This window comes from Triticum aestivum, chromosome 4B (assembly GCF_018294505.1).
Source record: "Triticum aestivum cultivar Chinese Spring chromosome 4B, IWGSC CS RefSeq v2.1, whole genome shotgun sequence".
Classification (NCBI taxonomy): domain Eukaryota; kingdom Viridiplantae; phylum Streptophyta; class Magnoliopsida; order Poales; family Poaceae; genus Triticum; species Triticum aestivum.
In genome coordinates, this window is record NC_057804.1 from 466,994,991 (window position 1) to 467,001,826 (window position 6,836).

Sequence of the window (6,836 nt, forward strand, 5' to 3'; positions counted from 1 at the left end):
CCGGGTCCTTCCGCTTGAGAGGCGCTCCTGCCTCATCGGCGAAATGATCGGCCTTCAGGACCCCAACCGTATGGAGTCGATGCGGCTGTCCGTGGAGCAGGTCACACGCGGTGTGAACGGCATCTCCAAGGCCAACCTTGGAGAGGACTGGCGATTCGGTAAGGCACCGTACAGCCAGTCGAACCCGGCGCCGAAGGGTGAGTGTTTGGTCTTCTTACTTTGCTGCCGCGTATCTTCTCATTCGTCTCGATGCGACGCGGGAGATACTTCTGAACGCGATTCGGCATCCTTACGCCCGGGCCCCATCACAGGTGGCGCCAGAGGATCCCACGGCTCATGGCGGCGAGGAGGTGGACGAGTCTGACACCGGCGCTGGGTGTCGCGCGGGTAAGTTTTGAATCTTTCTTTCTTCATTTGCCTTGAATTGTTGATTATGTCGTCGTGCGGGCGATGCTGACGTCGGTTATTGGTGTAGCAGCATTGGGCGGGGAGGCGGCGACGCGGGCGGAGCCGGGTCCTCACATGGGGCGGCGTCGATCCGCCCACATGGAAAAGACAGCGTCGCGCGTGACCCCGGTCCCCGAAACGCACGGCGGACCCGGCCGAGCCTGGGAAGCCGGCCAAGAAGAAGTGCGGTGGCGGGCACGGGAGGCCAATCCTGGTCCCGGTCTTGACGAGGTGAGCTTCATTTCCTGTTTGCGCCTGGATTTTTTTGAGCCAGTCTTGTCTCTTTTTTGCTTATTCTGCCTTCTTCTTCAGGTCGCCAATCACGCTGGCAAGGGCGGCGACGGAGGCCGCGGCCGCTGAAGGTGCCGTGTTCCGCAGGAGCGGGTCTGATCTCGCTGTCCTGGCCGAGGAGGAGGGACAGGGCGACTCGGACCTCGGCCTGGACCTGAATGATGCCGAAGCCTTGTCCTGGCGGGACAGGAACCGGGCTGAGGCGGAGCTGGAGGCAGCGTCGGTCCAAGCTTGGACACCCGCAGCGGCGGCATGGGCGCGAGCCGGCGCGGAGCCGGCCTGGCGCGAGATGTCGGAGGGCATGGTGGTGGCGGCGACGGTCTTTGAGCCGTCGTTGGCAAGGGAGCGTGGTCGTGGAGGCCGGGCTGAGGTGGTCATCCTCGACCAGGAGGTCGTGGAGGTGGGGGCGACACCCCGCCGCGGGCCGACATGGTCGTGTGCGTGGGGACCGATGGTGGTGGAGGCGGCGGCGTCTTGGAGGAGGCACTGCGGGCGGCGGCGCCGGAGGCGCCGCCGGCTATGGTGGAGGCACCATGGGCGGCGGTGATGGAGGTGGCGACGCAGGGCGTCCCGGTGTCCGGGTCGTCGTTGGCGCCGGAAGGGGCGTCGGAGGAGGTGTTGGCCGCATCACAAGCGGCCAGCGGGGGGCACGCCTTGGTGCCCCGGCAGGGAGGGCGCCGATCTGCCGTGCCGCAGACCGAGCAGAGCGGAGGTGCCGCTGTCTTCGGGCCTCAGACCCAGGAGGAGGTGGCGCTAGATGTCGTTAGCCGCCACCTGCGAGGCCGGACAGAGCGGCTTGAGGCCTTCGCCCAGGCCGAGGTGGAGCGGACATGCGACCTGGAGCACGCCGTGCTGGTAAGTCTTCTTTCTTTTGTTTCCTTGCAATTTTCCTTTATGGGGGCGCGCCAGCGCACCCACTGGGTGTAGCCCCCGAGGTTCGGGTCAACTACGTAGTAGTTGGGTCGAATCTTTAGATCGTCGGCCTTGTTCTGACTTCTGTCTTTTTTCAGCATCTTGACGCCTTCCGGGTTGCCACTTTCAACCGTCTCCTGGGCAAGCACCGGGAGCTCAAGGAGCAACTTGCTGCCAAGGAGGAGGAACTTTGCGTCGCCGCAGGTACTTTTGTGCTCTTTTCTAGCGGGGGCGCGCTAGCGCACCCACTGGGTGTAGCCCCCAAGATTCGGGCCAACTGTGTAACAGTTGGGCCAAATCTTAAGTCTTGTCTTTTTCTTCTGCTGAATCCTTCTTTTTTACAGCCGAGGTGTTGTCTTGGCAGACTCGGTTGCTCCAGGCCGGTCATCATTATGACCGGCTTGTTGCCGATACCGGCCGTCTTGGCGTTGAGGCAGCGCAAGCGAGGGCGGAGGCGGCCGCGGCCCGACGATCTCTTGATGAGGCTGACCTGTCGGATTTTGGGTTCCGGCAGACCTTTAAGGTTCAAACTCTGGGGTGCGCGCGGAGATCACTCCCCCTACCAGCTCACATCTCGTCGCCTCACAAAGGATCTAGGCTACACGAAGAACAACACAAGGGACGCAAGGTTTATAGTAGTTCAGGCCACCATGGTGGTGTAATACCCTACTCCAGTGTGTACTGTGTGGATTGCCTCAGGGGCTGATGATGAACAATACAAGGGAAGAACAGCCTCGCAAGGGATATTCTTGCGTTGGTGGTTCTGGCTAAGGTTCTACTGGTCGATCCCCTGCCTTGAGAGTGGCTAGTCCTATTTATAGAGCGAGGCCCTGGTCCTCTTCCCAAATATTGAGCGGGAAGGGCGCCAACAATTGGCCATTTTGAAGGGGAACATCTAGTACACTTATCCTGACTAAAGTTGGTCCTCCCCTGCCAAAGGCTCTGACGATGACGCCTTCCTGGGCTCCATGATGACCTCCATCATGTCGTTCTAGTGGTCTTGGTCTTGTTGCACCGAAATGGTAACCTTTGCCTGATGCCTTGGCATGTGCTTGCCCCCTTTGCACCAAAGGGGAAACAAGGACACTGCCCAAGCCGGCGCCCACCTGGCGCCCGCCTGGCTTCGGTCGTCATGGCTTGTGTCACGGGCACCTCATGAGGTACCCCACCTTGATCTCTCCGCCTCCTCGTGAGCCAGCCTGATGAGGTTGTGCCTGAGGAAGCTTCCTATCGTCCGCCCCGCGAGGCTTGGCCCCTCGCGAGGGTCTTGAGCTTGTGTTTGACGAAGATGGGCCGTACTGGGCCGCTCCTTGAGCCACACCACAGGCCGCAGGCAGGCAAGTCTGGGTACCCCCATTCCCAGAACACCGACAGTGGCCCCCGGGCCCAAGGCACGCCCGGACTTGGCTTAGCAGAGAAGCGAAGGGGCAAGTGCAAAGCGCCGCGGGCCCCAACAGCCTGCGGCCTTGGGCGACGCATGGCAGTTGATTGGACGTGGGCATCCCCGCTTCCCCACGCCCCTCATTACGCGCCCGGCTTGGCAGACCCGTGGTTGCACACAGTCATTCCCCTTTTCGCCGTTCGCGCGTCTCCTGTTCTTCTTCCCCTTGAGCTCCAGCCTCTGCTTCCAATCCAACCTCGAATTCTTCCCCCTTCCCATCACCATGGCGCCGACGAAGAAGGAGAGGGGGAAGAAGCCCGCACCTTCTTGCTGCTCGCCGCCGTCGGCGGCTCCTGCCATCGATCGGTCGATCATACTTAATCTAGAAGCCTTGGGCAAGGTTAGCTCTGCCCTCGCCACCATCTTTAATGAGTGCCGGAGGACGACGGTCTGGCCTGCATCTCACTCCTCCTTTGACAGAGTAGTTACCGAGGTCCGATTCTTCACCGATGCCCTGTGGGCGGGTCTGGTTCCCCCCTTTTCCGATTTCTTCAATGCTGTACTTTCCCATTATCAGATCCACATGATGCACTTGGGTCCCGAATCATTACTCTCCTTGCTGTTTTCGCCTTTGTTTGTGAGGCGATGATGGGCATTCCTCCTTCAGTTGCCCTGTTGTGCCATTTCTTCTCTTTGCACCTTAGCGACCCCACTCAATGCTCGGGGTGCGTGAGCTTCCTTGCTGCGCCAGAGGCAGCTGCCTCGGGGGTTGATTTCAACCTTCCTCCTCCCGTGTCTGGGTTCCGAGAGCGATGGCTGTATGTGGATGTCGGAGTGCCCAACCCCCTGCTCTCGGAGCGAACCTTGCCCGTTGTCCCCAACTCAGGCTGGGGCCATGAGATGCTCACGAGCCCCCGGCTCGCCTTCGTCTGGCGTTGCTTCGGGAACTTGAGGGTGCTCGACGTGACGGTGCCCAAGGTGGTGAAGGAGTTCCTTCAGCACTGCATTGCTCCTCTCCAGCGTCACTCCCATTGGATGTGGGCTTTTGCGGGGCATGAAGACCGCATGAGGCTCTAGGAGGAAGACCTGGCGCCCGAAGTGCTGAGGAAGGTCCTTATGATCCTGACTGGCGATCCTTCCCCAGGCAGCCTTCGGCAAGGGGCTGCCCTATTGTATATTTGCTCGGGCAGGGCCAACTTTGTGAAGCAGATGCCCATCTTTGACGAGTGGGGAATGCGTCCGGCTGGCCTCACGGGGCCCCGCGAGAATCCCGTCGTTGTGATTGCCCTTCCGGGCGCCCCAAGCGGCTCCGCCTTAGGTGATGAAGCAGGGAGACGGGAACCGCCGGGAGCCGAAGGGGGTGATGTCGAGAGGCTGACGCCGCGCAGAGCCCCAGAGGCGGCATCTCCCGAAGCCTGTCCTGGGGCAGCGGCAGGCAAGGAGTCGCGGCCTTCAGCTCCTGAGGCTGGGGCTTCTAAGGCCCCGGCCGTGGCTCACGAGGCGGCGCCTGGTGGCGTCCTCCAGGCTGATTCCCCTTGCGCTGACCACCCTGATGCCTCCTCCATGCCGCAGGCGGACCCTTGCGCCGAGCTCCTAGGCCGCTTTTGCATAGACTTCGAGGCTCTTCGAAAGAGAAAGGAAGCCTCGGGTGGTGATGATTACCCCTGCCGCCTATTGAAGCGCAGAAAGTACTTTGCCATTGGCGAGTAAGTCTTCTCCCTTCTTGGTCCCTTACTTTCCCATTGCTTCAACTGACCATTGCCTTGCAGGGCCCTTCCCGCCGAGTTCATGGAGGCGGTTGAGGAGTCATCCCCTCAAGCTTCGCCCTCTCCACCGATTTTGAGCGCCCCGAGCTCCAGTCCCGCTCTTGCCGTGGGGTTGGTCGGAGAAGTGAGCCGTCCATCAGAGCATCTTGACCCTGCGCGCCTCATGCCCCTCCTTCGCGAGCTCTCCTGGGGCACAGCCAGCCTGCCCAGAGCCCCTCCTTTGGTCATGGACGGCGACTGGCTGAGGTTGATCTTGAATTCTTCCTTGGGGGACAAACCAGCTCCAGGCCAGGTTTCTGGTGGGGCATGCCCGGCCATCATGAGGGCGCCAGCCCCCAGCCCCCTGCCCGGAGGGGGCGTGCCAGTTCATGGCCCTCCGCATGCGCCAGGGGCGGAGGACGACGCGGAAGACGTGCTCGGGTGCGCTCGGGAGCGCCGTGCCCCTCGCCAAGAGTTTCTTTAGAGGGCGGCTGATGCAGTGAGCCAGCTTGGCACGGAGCTTGCCGGTGAGGACGCGCGCCTTGAGGCCGAGGGCCTGCGACTTGTTGAGGAGAGGCGCAAGCTGAAGGTAGCCGTCGCCACTGCGCGTCATCAGCGTGACCTTGACAACGCGAAGGCCGAGGCATCGCTGGCGGCTTTGCGGGAGGCCTGCTCCCAAGCCGTCGAGGAGGCTCAGGAGGCAGACCGACGACGCAAGGCTGCAGAGGAGCACACGTGGGAGATCTAGGCCTGGAGCAACTCCCTAGAACAGCAAGTGGAGTTGCGTCAGGCGGCCCTTGTGTCGCTGAAGGGGGCTTCCGTCGACCAGGCGGAGCTCCAGAGGCATGAGGAGGCGCTGGCGCTGGAGGCCGCTGAGCGCACCCTTGACCTCGAGCGGTTGGAGACGAGGGAGCGCCTGGTGACTCAGGCGGAGGATGATGTCGACGCGCGGGAAGCCCGAGTCCAAGAGGAGGTTGACCGTCGCGTGGCGGAGGCTCGCTCGAATCTTGAACGCGAGTACGGAGAAAGGTTGGAGCTGATAAGGGTCAAAGCGGAGGGCAGGACCGCCGCCCATAAGGCCAAGCTGGATGAAGTGACGCGGCGTGCGGACGCCTCCGGGGCTGCCCTTGTCGTAGCGCAAGCGGAGCTGGCTTCCTCCCGCGCCGAGGTGCTCCTTCTTCATTAGAGGGTTCATGAGGCTGAGGCCGTTGCGCGGCAGAACGAGGACGAGATACGTCAGCGGCAGACCTTGGAGCACATGCATGGCCCCATGCTCCGTGCGCTCCGGGAAAGGGCTAACGCGGCCTAGGGCAACATCTGTGAGGCGGCCGTTGGGGAGCCCCGTGTGATTAACTTTGCTGGCAACCTTCGGTTCTTCACTGACATGGTAACGCAACTGGAGACTCGGTCGGGCAGGGCCGATAGGCTTGTGGAGGAGAGGAACCGTGCTCTGCTCAGACGTGCTTTCTCTCGCATCTTCAGTTATCTTCACGACAGGGACCCCCACTTTGATTTCGACGCTGCCATCGCACCAGTACCCGTGGCTATCCGGGGCGATCTGGCGCATTGGGTGGAAGACAATGTGGACACCCTTGTTAGGGCCTTCACCACTGATGACGACGGCGTGGTCGTGGCTGCCGATGAAGGCGGCGTGGTGAATGATCTGGACGCTAATAACGGCGACGGCGTGGGTGATGGTGAGGCCAGCAACGCCAGTGATGACTCTGGAGGTGCCCTGAAGACGCATTGGGAGATTTATCTGATTGACCGCGCATCTCCTCCGCTATTTACCCTACGCGAAAACAGTTGGGCTTGGCCCTGAAGATTGTAAGAGCATTTTGGGAGGGGGAGCCCCTCGTGTAAAGGTTTGCGGTCGGCATGTAACACCCCGGATGTAACTTTCCATCTTTGTAACTCCAACTCTTGCCATTTACGGATATGTGATATGATATTTCCTTCGTGGTTGGGTTTTTGTCTCTCGTTTTGCATTTGTGCTTGGTTTCATCTTGCATTCTCATCCTCATCATGTGCATGGTGTGATTTCATACATTTTATGTCGT